Source organism: Cucumis melo, chromosome 4 (assembly GCF_025177605.1).
Source record: "Cucumis melo cultivar AY chromosome 4, USDA_Cmelo_AY_1.0, whole genome shotgun sequence".
In the NCBI taxonomy this organism is placed as follows: domain Eukaryota; kingdom Viridiplantae; phylum Streptophyta; class Magnoliopsida; order Cucurbitales; family Cucurbitaceae; genus Cucumis; species Cucumis melo.
In genome coordinates, this window is record NC_066860.1 from 9,897,192 (window position 1) to 9,914,753 (window position 17,562).

Consider the following 17,562-nt stretch of genomic DNA (forward strand, 5'->3'; position numbering starts at 1 on the left):
GTCAAACTCCGCATCATACTGCTCCACTGTCATGTCACCCTGCTCTAGGTTCAGGAACTCCTGCCGCTTGGCATCTCTCAAACTGGCAGAGAAGAATTTCGCATAGAAACTCTCCTTGAACTGCTGCCACGTGATCTGACTCACATCACCACCTAGCATCCTCTCTGTAGTCTCCCACCATGCAGTACCTCTGTCAGTCAACATAAAAACAGCACACTGAACCTTCTGATCCTCAGGGCATTTCATGTAACGGAATATGGTTTCCAAGGACGATAACCACATCTGAGCCCTGGTGGGGTCCTCCAAAGACCCATCGAACGTCGTGGGATTATACTTCCTGAAATCCCTCAGATGCTTAGCCTCTGCTGACAACTGATCCGGCACAAACTGGGGCGCAACTGGTACCGGAGCCGGAGCTGGAGCAGGAACTGGTGCTGGAGCTGGCGCCGGAGTTGGCGAGGCAGGCTTCTGCTGCTCCCGCATCTGCATAATCAAATCTCTAAACCTCTGCTCCATAGCGGCTAGGTCCGCATGAGTAACTGGCGTAGCCGGGTCAGGGGCTTGGGCTACAGGCTGCACCTCAGGCTGAACGCGTCCTGCTCCCCTTCCTCGGCCTCCTCGACCACCCCTACGTGCACCTCTCCTTGGTGGCATTTCCCTAACAACCACCAACGATTCCTTTAGTCATAAATGGTAATTGAATTTGCAGTTTAACTTAGGTAAGGTAATGCAGGTAGAGTTATACATATACTTTCATGAGAGCGTACCTGACGAGCGGCAAGGATCGTTTCAGCCATAAGGACACAAAACACAGACTCACATTATAAGTCAGTCTACAGAACCTAAAACTTAGGCTCTGATACCAACTATAACGACCCAACTTTTCCGGATTTAAGCTGAGGTCACTACCAATACCACAACTCGACCATTCAACATAAAATTTAAAACGGACCAGATATGATTCATTAAAACATTATAAACCTTACAAAAGACAGTTTCGGGACCTATTTTAAATAATTAAAAAAAGGTCACAAAATAAAATGTCAAGTCACCAGTCCAAAATCACAAGTCAAAATATTCTGACAAAATACATAGCGGAAGCGAAAAGAAAACCAGACGCGTCCATATGGCCTTCACGCATCCTTCCTGCCTCTCGTCGGTCTGCCCCTCACTGTACCCCTACCTGAAAAGTTAAAGAAGAGAAAGGGTGAGTATAAACATACCCAGTAAGGAACCCACTACTGGGCCCGTTAGGGGACAACAGTTAACTTCCTATTCGGGGTACCCTACATAACAGTCTAGTGCTCCCGAAGGATGCACATATCAGTCTAGTGCTCCCGAAGGATGCACATATCAGTCTAGTGCTCCCGAAGGATGCACATATCAGTCTAGTGCTCCCGAAGGATGCACATATCAGTCTAGTGCTCCCGAAGGGCGCACATATCCGTAAGGCACACTACCCCATAGATGAAGCTAACCGTTACCCCTCAGTCCAAACTAAACTGTCTACATCAGTCACATCCCAACGGCATTCATATCACAGTCCCGCCATAGGCCTTGTCAGTCAGATAGTATAGGTTTAAACATCTACACCCTCAGTTGCTATATGCATTACCGATTCGCACACCAATAGGGAAAAACCCTAGGTCCAATCGACTAACCAACCAAAACCGGACTCACTGTCCATCCCCGTCCAAATTCCATGAACCACATCCAGACCAGTGTTTTACTACATACTGAACCGTAACTTCAAGGTCCATCAACATAAAATCTCAATCCACAACTCACAGTCACAGTATATTTACATCAGACAAATATAATAACAGTACTTAACAGTCAACACGCATACAGTTATTCAGTACAGTCACTAACGTGTAATCCCCTGTGGATTACTACGTTTTCAGTCTGGATTCGGGGTCTAGTAGTAGGAAAACCCTTACCTGATACTCGGTTATGCCCCTCGATCGAATCCACGCTCAACGGATCAACCTGAACGATAACACAAGGGTTTTAGTTGATGACTCTAGTAGAAGTCGCTTTAAAAGGTCCGAAACGACACCCGTTGACTTACCCAAGGAAAGGAGGACTACCTCCAAACAAGCCTGCCGCGGGACCCGAGAACTTAAGCGTCAACTCCTTACTACCTTCAAGGGAGAAAAGTAGGGCCATATCTTAATCCAACATTCAAACTCGAATCGGACGAGGTAACATTAGGGAATTCATCAAAACAATCCTTATCGAAAACTCACCGTGAACCGAAGTGGAGGAAGGAAGGCTTAGGTGGCTCGGCTCGGCTCGGCTTGGACTCGGCTCGGCTCGGCTCGGCTCGGCTTAACTCGGCTTGGTTCTCGGCTCGGCTCGGCTCGGCTCGGCTCGGCTGAGAAGGAAATCGGAAATGGATGGGGAGCCGCGACGGACAACGATGGCTGGTGGCTATCCCACGGATGAAGACGGAGAGGAAAAGAGATGGTGGCGGAGACGACGGACGAAGAAGAAGAAGAAGAAGCGGAGACGGAGAGGAAGAGAAAAACGGAGACGGACGGGAAGATGGGATGCGCGGCGTCGGGGAGAGGAAGAAACGGAAGAGAAGAAGAAAAATTTCGATGGGGGGGGGGGGCGGCGCGAATTAGGGTTTTTAAAAAAAATAATAATAATTTTTATTGTATATATATATATATTAATAAAAATTATAATAATAATAATAAAGTAATATTAATAATATATTAATAATATTAATATTAAACAAATAATAAATTAATATTATGTAATAATAATGTTTATTGTTTTAAAATAATAACATTTCTATAATATTGATTAATAATAATAATTATAATATTAATATTATAACAAATAAAATAAATATTAATAATAATAATATAATTAATATTATATTATTATTATATCAACTTGCACTTTACATAAAACGAGAAAAATTTTACCTTAAATTTTCGGAGCGTCACAGTTTACATTTGTCTACTCCAATCCAAATGATTTTTTTTCAAGATCTATTATACACGATCTTTAATTTTTTTTATAAACGATCATTTACATTTGACTACTCTAATCTAAATGATTTTTTTTTCAAGATTCTTTATACACAATCTTTTATTTTTTTTACACGATCGTTTACATTTGGCTACTTCAATCTAAATGATTTATTTTCAAGATTCTTTATACACAATCTTTTATTTTTTTACACGATCGTTTACATTTGGCTACTCCAATCTAAATGATTTTTTTTCAAGATTCTTTATACACGATCTTTTAGATTTTGCTATTTTGTTGTACACAGTCTCATACACAGTCATTTAGATTTGGTTACTCAAATATAAACGCATAAAAAAAAAGAAGAAAATTGATGGAAAGAAATCGTAGCGAAAAAAAAAGAAGAGGAAAAGTAGTAAGACGATGGAAAGAAATCGAAGCGAAAAACGAAGAGGAAAAGAAGAAAAACGATGGAGAGATTAAACGACATAAATAAAGAATTGAAAAATAAGAAACATGATGGAAAGAAATCGCAGAAAAGAAAAAGAGAAAAGAAGAAAGACAAAATCGTAGGGAAAGACGGGGAATACGAAATAACAGGAGAAAGACGAATTGCGAGGAAGAAAAGAAAGATGGAAGGGTAAACCTGAAATATTTAAAAAATGGCTAACCTTATGGACTTTGTTACACGGGTGATAAATAGTTTACAGTTTTGTTAGATTTATGTAAGTTTCCCTTTGTTATATATTTTGGTGAGAGAATCATAATACTTTATTATTATTATTATTATTATTATTATTATTATTATTATTATTATTATTATTATTATTATTATTATTATTATTAATATTATAAATGCCTAAGATTTTATGCATTTAAGAAATTTATCGAGGAAAGTTAATGGAAAAAAATATGTATGTATATTTTGGATATATATATATCCTAAAAGAAAAAGAAAATAATAATAATAAATATTATTTTTATTATTTGGGTTTATAAATAGCATTAGAATGTTTAAGTTGAAAAGAAAAGGAAAAAGAAAAGTTTTTTAATCTTCTTTACTAAGATAATCCTCTATCGTCGTCACCTTACCAGTTTTAGTTATGATTGGTCCCTTTGGCAAAACTTGAAGATCTAAAGTGATGAATTTTCTCTTGATAAGAGAATTTTTCAACCTCCATTTGAGTAACATTGGTAAGCTAAGGAAATTAAATTTGGATCTAATTGAGGTTTCTTTAAAAGTTCAATTGGCTAATTTTTTATATTTAAATATTGGATTTTTCCAATCAAGGTTGGTTTCAACACCAAATTTTTAGGAAGTTAATTAATTTGGGAGAATTTTTGGATGATAGCCAATTGCTAATTTTATTAATTAAGATATTAAAATTTTCTTTTATGATTAGGAGCAAATTAATCGGAAAATTTTTACCGTCAGCTAGGTAAGAGATTCTCCTACTATGCCTTCGAACAAAAGTTAAGAGCTTGCATGTAATTTCTCCATTATGCATTGATGTAGCTAAGATGCATAGTGTATTGATGTTGATGACTTATGTTTATGACTAGTATTTATGACTAATATTATGTGGATGATGATGACTGATTTACATTGATGATGATGCATGATATATTAATCACATTATTAAGGACGTTATGATTAATATTCATGTCATGTTTATGATGTTTATGATATGTTACATATTATGAATGAGCGTATTCTATTAACTTTGTCTATTTGGATCGTACCCATATAGGTTTCCCTCGAGATCACGACCTTTTTATGACTATGTGGTTCGACGGAACCACCGGTCTATCATGATATGTTTATGAGTGGTCCGACGGGGTTACATACAGCTCGATTGTCTCAAGTGTTCCTTCGGGTTCACTGAAGACCAGTTTGTCTTAGGTGTTCTTTCGAGTTCACCGAATATCAGTTTTGTCCTAGGTATTCCTTTGGGTTCACCGAAGACTAGATCTACAAGATTACTAGATTGCATGTATCCGAAAACACGCCAGTTTAGGGGTACTTCCTTACGGGACTCTAATGGAAAGTTAACAGACGCTTAGCGGGACTAGTAACAGGTCCCTTATTGAGTATATGTTTATACTTACTCTTTCTATGTTTAAATTTTAAGGCAAAGGTAGAGAAAAGGTGGCGAGCGACAAAAAGGGCCCGGACATGCCATATTGAATACTCAGTTTTGATTCCGCATCTATGTATCAAAGGTCCAATATTTTGTTTTTAATGAAATAGTTTTCCTCTTTTCAAGAAATTGTCAAAATTGTTATTTGTTTTTAAGATAATGACTTCAGCTTAGTATAAAGAGTTTGATCATTACAGAAATAAACTAAAAGAAGTCGAATTTTTCAATAGAAAAAAAGTATAGAAAATGACTCCTCATTATTTATAAGCTATGAGTTGAATAATGTTGCAAAAAGAATTATTGAAATTCCATAAATTTTGAAATTATAATTAAAGATGAAAGTCGTTATGTATTCTAAAGTAGTTTTGTTAAAGAAATAAATGGATAAAAGACTTTTCATATTTTACTCTCTACACATTTTATTACATTTAATAATTAAAAATCATTTTTACTAATAAAAGGTAAATCGAAAATGAAAAAAACAAGTTAAAAATCTTGCTCGTACCAACATGTGTAGTGGTAGCTTCGCTGCGATTTTTTTATATCGTCTTTCTTCTTTTCCTCTTCTTTTTTTTCCATCGTCTTTCTTCTTTTCCTTTTCTTTTTTTATGCCACAAAAAATAGCCAAATCTAAAGAATCATGTATAAATGATCTAAAAAAAAACGTTTAAATTTGGCTATCGTTTAGATTGGAGTAGCCAAATATAAACTATCGTGTACCAAATATATTATGCATGTTGTTGACGGCGTGCTCGATGGGGCATTTTTGGTATTTTCCATTGTGGGCCTGTGGGCTTTTTCCGTTTTTGGAATTGTTCTATACAGTATAAATATTTTGCCGCTTTGTTATATTTTTTAAAAGACTCCAAGTAATAATGTAAATGATTACGAAAAAAAGAATATAATTAGCATAAGAAGTTTCTCTAAATCCCTCATTTTACAAGGATCTTTTCAAAAATTTAACAAAGTGGCAAAATATTTATACGTATAAAAAAATTCTGAAAATGGAAAAAATCCACAAGTCCATAATGGAAAATACAAAAAATGCTATTGTTTGGTACTCCATCGTTTAAATTTGGATAACCAAATTTAAATGTTTTTTCTATCAAGATTCTCTTTAAACGATCGTTTAATTTGGTTACACGATCGTTTGAATTTGATACACGATCATTTAGATTTGATCATTACCAAATCTAAACGATTTTTTTTTCAATATTATTTAGTACACAATCGTTTAGATTTTGGTACACGATCGTTTAGATTTGGCTACACGATCGTTTATTTTCTTTTGTACACGATTGTTTAGATTTGGCTACCCAAATCTAAACAATTTGTTAAATGTTTTTTGGTACATAACCGTTTAGATTTGGCTACCCAAATCTAATTGACGTTTTTTTCAAGATCTTTTATATTTACTACATGATCTTGAATAACCAAATAACAGTTTGAAAAAAAAAAGAGGAAGAGAAGAAAGAAGATGGAAAGAAAAAAATCGCACAGGAAAAGGAGAAGAAAGGCGATAAAATGAAAGGACAAACCTAGAATATTTAAAAAAAAATGACTAACTTCATTGGCTTTTTCATTTTGTTACACGGACCATAATATTTTACCTATTTGTTATATTTATGAAAATTTTTCCTTTTTATATATAGTTAAATTTTAAAAAAATAACAAACCACTAAAATATTTACGGCCCGTGTAACAAAGCCCATGAAGTTAACAATTTTTTAAATATTTCAGGTTTTCCCTTTCGTCTTTCTTCTCCTCTCGCTGCGATTCATTTCTATCGTTTTTTATTTTCTTCTTCTTTTTTTCCGCTGTAATTTCTTTCTATCATCTTTCTTCTTTTCCTTTTCTTTTTTATCTAAACGATCGTGTAAAAAAAGCCAAATCTAAAGGATTCATGTATAAAGAATCTTGAAAAAATCATTTAGATTGAGGTAGAAAAATCTAAATGATCGTGTAGAAAAATATAAACGAACTTGTACTAGACGAATTAAAAAAAAATCGTTTAGCCAAATCTAAACGATCGTGTACCAAAGACTTTTGAAAAAATAAACGATCATGTACCAAAAGAATCTTGAAAAAATTTGTTTAGCCAAATCTAAACGATTGTATACCAAATTTTGAAAAAAAAAATCGTTTAGATTTGGCTACCCAAATCTAAACGATTGTGTAACCAAATTTAAACAATCATGTAACCAAATTAAATGATAAAATTGAAAAAAAATAAATTGTTTATGTTTGGCTATCCAATTCTAAATGACCGAATCTAAACGATCGTTGACCAAACAATAACCAAATCCAACGATCATGTACCAAATATGTTACGCGCATTGTTGACGGCTTGGTTGACGAGACATTTTTGGTATTTTTCATTGTGAGTCTGTGAACTTTTTCCGTTTTTAGAATTATTCTATACAGTGTAAATATTTTGCTGTTTTTTATATTTTTGAAAAGACCCTTTTATATGTGATATAGATTAGAGTTTAGAGTTGCTTTCTTTTATTTTCTTCTTTTCAACAATCCTATTGTTTTGTTTTCAATTTTCAATCTCAAGAAAATCAAATAATATATAATTAACGTCTTGGGTCCTTAATGTTAAAAATGGGTCATTTTTGTTCATGAATTTTTAAGTATAGGTTTAAAAGGTCTCTATCTAATAAACTCATTAAATTTAGAGAAGAAAAACGTAAAATGGTGATATGGCATGATGAGTTTGAAAGAAAAATTGGATTATAAATATTTTCCTCCTCCCCCTCTCTAATAACCTTCTTCTTCTTATATATATTTTTCTATATAAACGTATATTAAAATTTTAATATTATTTATTATATATATTTTTCTATGTAAACGTGTATTAAACGTATATAATAAATTTAATATGAAGGACATTTATATTAAAACTCTAGATTATTTATTATTAAAGAGAAGTTAATTGAATATGATTTAAATATTAAATTAATTAAAATATTTCATATTTAATTTTAAAATACATAAAGGTTAATTTGATTATTTATTTATTTATTTATTTTCTTGAAGAAATTAAATTAGATTTAATTTAAATTTAATTGGTTAGATAGGAGATGCAGATTTAATTCCCTCCCTTTTAAAACCTTAAGGGCCATTTAGTTTGCGGGTAAAGAAGGTAGGAGTGGGAATGGGTATGAGCTTACAAAGCCCACGTTTAGTCTAAGGGTGAGCATGTGGTGGGTTGAAAAACCAAAACGACTGATCGAAACCGATTGCACCTAAGTCGATCGATCGAAGAAATGGTAGAGGCGGTCGAAATTGGTTTTTAATTTTTTAAAAACCGATCTTAAGTTGGTCGGTTTGAATGGTAGGATCGGTTGGTGTCGAAAACCAATCGAACCGACTTATAATTTTTTTCCCTTTTTAATAAAAATTATATATATATATATATATATATATATAACTTAAAAAAAATCATTATCATTTTGTTTTCATTAAGTTTTTTTTAAGGAGTATTATATTTTGTTAAATGATCGTGTAGGAAGTTAAATGATCGTATAAAAAGTTAGCCGATCGTGTAAGAAGTAAACGATCGTTTGAAGGTAGAAAAAGCTAAATGATCGCGTAAGAGGGTAAACGATCGTGTAGGAGGTTATAGGATAAAGTTTGCGATTCACTCTGTTTCTTCTTTTCTTTATAATCATGTGATAAACACTGAAAAACGGGGTAAAACAGATATGGAGACTTATGCAAGTTGTATTCTCTTATGTTTATGAATTTGCGATAGAAGCTACACGTTTTGAAGCATTATCCTTTGTTTTGGCTCCATTGTTCTACCTAAAAGACAATAATTACTTGTATTTCTACATGTTATCATCTTTACGTTATGTAAAATGCAGCTTTAAGATGCAATGAAGTCAGTCAAGCTTTGATGCGCTCCACCAATTACTACTACAAATTTGACCTTTCTTGACCCACGTAAATTTTGATTTCTTGATGGTCATGGCAAAAGAACCATATTTTTAATGATGTAGCGGGTATCTTGACGGTTCTGACTGTCAAGAAAATACCTTTATTTTGTGGACACATGAAAAAACAGTAAAAATTTATGAGTTTTTGGGTTGGAGTTTCGTTGACGGTAAAAAATCATCAAGAAAAGCATTGCTTGATGTACATACATATCAGAAATACCATATTACTTGACAGACATTGCCCATCAAGTAATCGTGTGGAAAAACAATTTGAAATAATTTGGAAAAAAAAATTGAAAAATAATTATTTGGCGCTTTTGAAAGGTTTTCTTTGATGAGCCCAATTTTTTTTTAAAATAGTTTCCTTGATGAGCATTGACTATCAAGAAAAATGTATTTTGTTGTACAATGCCTATCAATAAAAAATTGAAAAATAATTTAATTTTATTGTAAATATAAAATGTAGATATCCATAACCTACATAGGTTACAATTTTCATACAACTCCCATTCAATTCCATATTGTAACATTCATCCCATTGAATTCCATAATGTAACCTATACCATGATATATCCTATAAATAGAGATGTGTGGTGCCTTTATAAGACATACCACAATTGAGTTCAATTGTTCTCTACTTCCTCTCTTCTCTATTCTTCTTTTGTGTTGTTGCATTGTTCTTATTCAGTTTCTTGTTTCTTTATTTTATAACACGTTATCAGCACGAGTCTTTACAATTTTATTATTTGCAAAATGTAGGTTATAATATTAGTTTTTTTTTTTTTTTTGGTATTTGTGAACATTGCATGCAATAATCCATGTATACATCATGCATAGTTTCAATATTTGAGAATGTAATCTTTTATAACTATCGTATGTTGTAATTTTACATATTATGCTTACACGATTATTGTTTGTTAAAAATATTATTAATGCATAATAAGACTATGGTTTAGTTTATCTTAATTTCTTTATGATTTATGTGATTGTTTATATTTTGTTCTTATTTCAATTATTTCAACATCATCTTCATGAAGATATGTTGGAGAAAACTTTTTCAACATTTTATGTCTGGAATATGCTCCTACAGTAGCAATATCGAGAAAGAGGTTTTAAAAAATTATTATGAACTCATATCATGTCTTCCTGTGGCTAAACAAAATAATGAGTTATTAATGAAAAATTATGAATCTTGACCAACTGAAGCAACACCATTTTCTGAAGCGAATGCTGTAATTTTAAATAATAATGGTTGAGGTCAAGGTCGTGGTTGTGGTCGTAGTCGTGGTTGTAGTTGTGGCCGAGGTCCTGGTCGTGGTAGAGGAAGAAGTAATTATACTTTACGTGGTAATAATCATTTAGATTTCAAGAAAACCACAAATGATGATCATAGAAGGAAGACTCTATAAAATAAGAAAATTAAAAGTGGTGAAAATCAATGCTTCTGTTGTGGTATGATTGGTCATTGGACTCGTACTTGTCGTACATCCAAGCACTTAGTCGATCTTTATCAAACCTCATTGAAGGAAAAAGGGAAGAATGTGGTAGTAAACTTTATCTATCTAGATGATGTATTTGACCATTCCAACCTGACCCATTTGGATATGGCGAACTTCTTTGAGTCTCCTGAAGAGAAAAATGATGTTAATGAAGGAGTAGCAAATGTTTCCTTTAATTATGATAATGTCTAAAAACCAATATTTGCATTATGTTTAAGTGTTTTCTCTTTTTAACATTTACTAGTTTATTTACATTATTCACATTTCAAGGTTAGTTTTTTTTTTTACCAAGAGACTTATTGTAATCGTTTTTTTAATAAAAAGGTATGGACATTTCTCATATTTTTGCTGACTCAAAGATGAATAATAAAGACTTATATTTGGCAGATAGTACAACTACGCACACAATACTTAAAAGTAAAAAATAATTTTCTACATTGACAATGCTTGAAACAAAAATCAATACAATATCAGGTTCTACAAACTTGATTGAAGGTTTTGGTAAAGCAAATCTTATTTTGCCTAGAGGAGAAAAATTCACAATTAGTAATGCTTTGTTCTCTAGTAAGTAAAAAAGAAACATATTGAGTTTCAAAGATATACGTCAAAATGGTTATCTTATTGAAACTAACAATAAAAATAATATAGAATATCTATATATTACATTTATTGTTTCACATGAAAAGCGTATATTGGAAACACTACCTGCCTTTTCTTCTAGATTATATTATACTCATATATTAGTAATTGAAACATATGCAACCATGAAACCCGAAGTTCATGAATTTAAATATGTTTACTATTTGGCATGATCAATTGGGTCATCCTAGGTCAATAATGATAAGAAGAATTATTGAAAATTCTCATGGACATCCACTAAAGAACCAGAAGATTCTTCAATCCAATGAATTATTATATATTGCTTGCTCTCAACGAAAATTGATTATTAGGCCATCACCAGCCAAAATGGGAGTTGAGTTACCTACACTTTTAAAACGGATTCATGGTGATATATGTCGACCCATCAATCCACTAAGTGGACCATTTAGATACTCCATGGTTTTAATTGACGCATCAAGTAGACGGTCACATGTGTGTTTATTATTATTAAGTTGAAACCTTGCATTTGCAAGATTACTTGTTCAAATAATCAAATTAAGAGCACTGTTTCCTGATTATACAATAAAAAAAATTCGATTTGATAGTGTCGGTGAATTTACATCCCAAGCATTTAATAATTATTGCATTTCAATTGGGATAAATATTGAACATCTTATAGCTCATGTTCATACACAAAATGGTTTGACAAAATCATTTATCAAGCGTTTACAATTGATTGCCAAACCATTAATTATGAGAGTAAAACTTCCATTATCTATATGAGGTCATGTTATTATGCATGCAGCGTCACTTATATGCATAAGACCAACATCTTATCATAAGTATTTTCTGGTACAATTAGTTTATGGCCAAGAGGCAAATATTTCTCATTTGTGAATTTTTTTTGTGTGCAGTATATGTTCCAATTTTTCCACCACAACGTACTAAAATGGGACCTCAAAGAAGGTCAGGAATATATGTCGGATTTGAATCCCTGTCAATTATTAGATATCTTGAACCCCTGACGGGGGATGTATTTATTACACGATTTGCTGATTATCATTTTAATGATAGAACTTTCCAACATTAGGGGGAGGAATTAAGAAGTTGGAAAATGAAATTGTCTGGAATGTATCATTATTGTCTCATTTAGATCCTTGTACAAAGTAATGTGAACTAGAAGTTCAAAAGATAATTCATTTACAAAGTGTAGGAAACCAAATGCCAGATGCATTTATAGATACTAAGAAAGTGACCAAGTCATATATTCCAGCTGCAAATGCTCCATCTAGAATTGAAATTTCAACTTAGCAAGTTGATACAATTAATGAATAAGCAATGCACCAAAAACGTGGTAAACCAATAGGTTCAAAGGATAAAAATCATCGAAAAAGAAAAGTGACCAATAATCGAAATGACTTAATTGATAATAAAAACATACAAGAAAAGTCCTCGACACGACTAATGGTAAATGTTGAAGAGACTCAAGTATATGAAGACAACAATGAGATTTGATAAATTATACCATGATAGGAAAAAGATGGAATGGAACTAAAGTAGTCGTGGACAACATTTTTGCGTATAATGTTACATATAATATCATTCATGAAAATGAGGATTATGAACCTAAATCTGTTGACGAATGTCGTAATAGAGAGGATTGACCCAAATGGAGAGAAGTCATCTAAGCATGATTAAACTCACTCACGAAACGTGAAGTTTTTGGACCTATAGTTCATACACCTAAAGATATAAAACCTGTGAGATTTAAATGGGTATTTGTGCATAAACAAAATGAAAATAATGAGATCACTAATATAAAGTACGACTTGTTGCATAAGAATTTTTTCAAAGACCAGACATTGATTATGAGGAAACATATTCTCCTGTGGTGGATGTTATTACATTAAGATATTTAATTAGTATGACTGTATGTGAAAATCTTGATGTACATCTTATGGATGTAGTTACAACATACTTGTTTGGATCTTTGGAAAATGAAATCTATATGAAAATCCCTAAAGGATTTAAGATACTTGAATCATATAATTCAAACTCTAGAGAATTATGTTCAATCAAATTACAAAGATCATTATATGGATTGAAACAATCAGGACGAATGTGGTACAATCGCTTAAGTGAATATTTATTGAAAGAAGGTTGTCAAAATAATCCAATTTGTCTATGTGTTTTTATTAAGAAATCACAGTCAAGATTTGCGATTATAGTTGTATATGTTGATGATTTAAATATAATTGAAACTTCTGAAGAGCTTTCAAAGACAATAGACTATCTCAAAAAAGAATTTGAGATGAAAGATCTTGGCAAAACAAAATCTTGCCTTAGTTTGCAAATCGAACATTTAGCTGATGGAATTTTTATTCATCAATTGACATATACAAAAAAGATTTTAAAAAGATTCTACATGACAAAACACACCCATTGAACATTCCATTGGTAGTTTGATCACTAGATCTGGAAAATGATATCTTTCAGGAGGTGGATTAAGGAGATTTAAAGTTGCATTAAGCAACGTGGATGCATCAATTCATTTTCATGCAAGGCTCTATTATAAATAGGCAACTTCACACAAGGAATTCTCACAAACCATTCGTGCTATTTCTCTTAAATTAGTCTCAAAAGTTCATAAATTATGTCTAGTTCATTGAGGAGGGCTGCTATTGAAACTGGAGGTGAGAAGCTTGGCGTTTTGATTAAGAGAAGGTGAGAAGGTCAGTTTTAGAAGCAATCTAAGTAAGGTGCAGTTCTGGAGGGGCCACAGAGCACATATTTTGGAATTTTGTTATGAGATTTTGAGGTAATAAAGTTAAGACATGTTAGAGCAACTTTGTAAAAGGAAGTTTTCCCAAAAGAGTGATAGATTTAAAGTTATGTTTTTTCAAAGTCGAGTTATGTTTTTGGACAAAAAAGAAATTCTAGGTAGTGGGTAAGTGTCAAGCATGACTAGGCGAGATGGGCGTGATTTTATTTCATAGAGGTTATTTTGGGATTGTTTTGAGACACACGACAATGCCATGGCACAACTGAGCGGTATAGGCTACACACATGACCTTACAAGTTATTGTTTTAAAGCCATGTTTTATGATAAATGTTTAATGAACTGATTCTCAAAGTTATGGTATGTTGAAATGATTTATTGACATGTTATTAAAGAAAATGAAGTGTTTCAATGTTTTCAGTATGTTTTATCCTAGCCCGAATATTTCATGAGACCTATTGTATACATGTGGTTAACTTCATACTAATGGTAGGGCTGACGAGCCTATAGTTTATAGGCCATCAGGAAGAGTATAACTTTATGCCTTAGAAAAGGAGGATTACAGTGAAAGTTGTTTCCTATCAACTGTTCTATCTTAGGACGAAGATATTTAATACTGTCTGTGGCTATGGATCATGATGGAAAATGAGACATGCGCATCAGAAACAAAGATCGAACTTTACTCTAAATGCAACTAAACACTTCAGTGATTAAAATGCTTAAAAAACTAATTAAAACTAAATTAGGGTTAATGAAAAACTTACCCTTAAAGCCTTCTGATTCCTCGATAATCTCCTCACGAACTTGAACCAAGATCACCACTAGTGTTGACCCGCTATTTTTCGGACTTAAAACTAGGTTGTGGGACTTGTTAAGTGAAGGAAAAGGAGAAAGAGACGAAAAATGGAAGGTGGGATTTTAGGGTTGAGAGTTTTTGGGAAAAAATTTTGTAATTCAATATTATATATATATAAAAGAAAAAGCCAAAAGTTTTTTCTTTTTCAATTTGAAAAAAGGCCAATTTATAAACAAATTAAATGCAAAAATATTCTACTAACAATTAGCGAAACTTAGTGGGTTAGGTGTACATCTTATGTAGCCACCTATCCCACTAAATGTTTGTGGGATTATCTAACAAAATGTTGGATTTTTTCGTTAACTTTAGTCCAAGGATAATATGGTCATTTGATCACTTAAGTCAAAGTCAAACTTTGACCTTTTTCATTTTGTCAGTTTTGACTAATTTCGACCTTCCGAGCATGAATTCACATTTATTTTTATAAAATTTAAATCACATTTGAATATAAAGTCGGTCAAAGTTTGACATTTTAAAGTCAAAAGTCAAAAGTCAACGTTTTGACTTTTTACAACTTTGACCATTTCCATCGATTACGAGCTTTTGAATATAAATTCGTATTCATATTTTTAATATTTAAATCACATTCAAACATAAACCTCTATTATCGACGGCTATATCACATATATTCATCACTTTCTCTCTCTGTATCTAATTCAAACAATTCAAATAATTCCAACATATTGTTCTAAGTTAATTCCATATGAGCCAGTAGGAAAATCTAATGGACCTATAGATCATGGGCTCCAACGATCCAAGATTAACTAGCTAAACTCTTTAAGAGCAAGCTAATCAATATTCGTTAACTAACGAGTCATTCCACTAAAGTCTCGTAATTGCACTTCCCTCACTATAGATATATTTATATCCATCTGATATAACCATAATCAATAAGTTAATCTTTCACAAGTTGTTCGTAATCTCTACTAGGTTAAAATTCCGTTTTACCTCCGAGATTACATCTTATTCCTTAAGTCTTGCTGATCCACTATTGAATAATTGGTTTAAGATCCAACCTATAAATCGAATCCCTCTCGAGCCAATGAGAGGGTGGGGCCCTTCGTTCAAGACTTGGATTTAGTTCTTAAGGTAACAACCTATCTACTAGCCCTAAAGCGGTTAGAAGTGTATTATGCCTTGCACCCTATGTCCCTAGCTTTTCACTCGGTCTTACCCCTGAAATAGGAGGCTTATTGGACCAACACTGATGAGCTGCCCTCACCTATGCAGATCTAAGGATAATTCCCATTTGAACAAAAGTTCATAGTTAGCTTAGGACTAAGATTAAGTTACCTAGGTTATCAATAATCGAAATAGTCAGTTTTATACACTCAACGGTGTTATAATTTAAAAGTGACTATTTCATGGTTCCAGTTTTATGTAAACTCTTTACATAGGATGCCCCCACTTCCATGTCTTTACATGAACCATTCAGGATCTCATCATTTGTACTAAATACAAAGTGGGTCGCATCCATAGTGTTCCCAGAACAAGGCACTCAACCTTATTCATACACTATAGATCGTGTTTGGACTATAAACTCGAACTTGATCCATGTTTATGTCTCTACATAAAGTTCAAATCTATACTAGATAGCCTCGGGATCTCAGTTTTTTGGATTCAAGATTATAGTATTCAATTTTCAATAATAAATCCTCAATAACCATTTTATTTAATAGAATATAATTTTAAACTACAAACTACTAGTTTTAGGACATACATTCCAACATATCATTGTCTTCCAAAAGCTATGCTAAAGTTTAATGGTTCAAGTATCATGTTATGAAATGATTGTTTATTGTTAAATGTTATTAAAGTTTTAGTTTTTATGATAAATTGTTTGTGAAAACATATTTTATAAAACCGTTGCTCACTAAGTCTTTTGACTTACACTTTTAAAATGTTTTCTCTCTTTCTAGGTACAGATTGTGAATTTGTGTGTTGAACATACTGCTGCTAGGGCCAATCAGTCTTCCGATATGAAAGAAAATGATTTATTAGAAATGTTATCATAGTATTTATAAAAGTTGTTTCCAAATGGGATACACCATGGTTTAAAGTTTTTACCAAGTTTAGGGACTTCCGTTGGCAAATGTTTTATGTTTTCATGTCAAGGGTCAGTTGGTATTATTTCAAAGGTGAATGGTTTCAGTTGACATCACGTCACCTTCCGTGTTTAGAGCAGGTGATCCGGGAGGGGGTGTGATAGAAGAACTATTTTGGAGGCCTTTCGACATCTCGATAAGTTGTTCGAGTGAAGATTGATAAGTTCCATCAAAGGAATATACGAGAAGTGTCTTCTATGATTATTTAGTCTTCTTTAACTTTTATGTTGTCATCAATTTCATGGGTATTGTAAAACCTTATGCTTTTTAATGTCATTGTGCTTAATTCATATTGATTTGCTCTCAGTTATTGTTGGATTGAATGTTGAACTCGATAGGTTTCATGTTTAATGGAATCAATAACATTGAATTGTTAAAAATTTTATGCAAATAGTTAGAGGAATAGCAAATAGCTGTTATGATTTAAGGTTGCATGAGACAAGACTATTTTTGAAAGAAAATAAACACTGAATCTTAGTTTTGAGACTTAGCATAGTGTTTGTTGCATAAATTCAAATCCATGATTAAAGTAATAAAGTTTGTAAAGAAATGAGTGCCCTTTGAACAATCAATTTGGATTCCTTACCTAAAATAAATTCAGTTTTGAATACCTAAAACAATATGGTTTGTTTTGATCTACTAGGATTTGGATC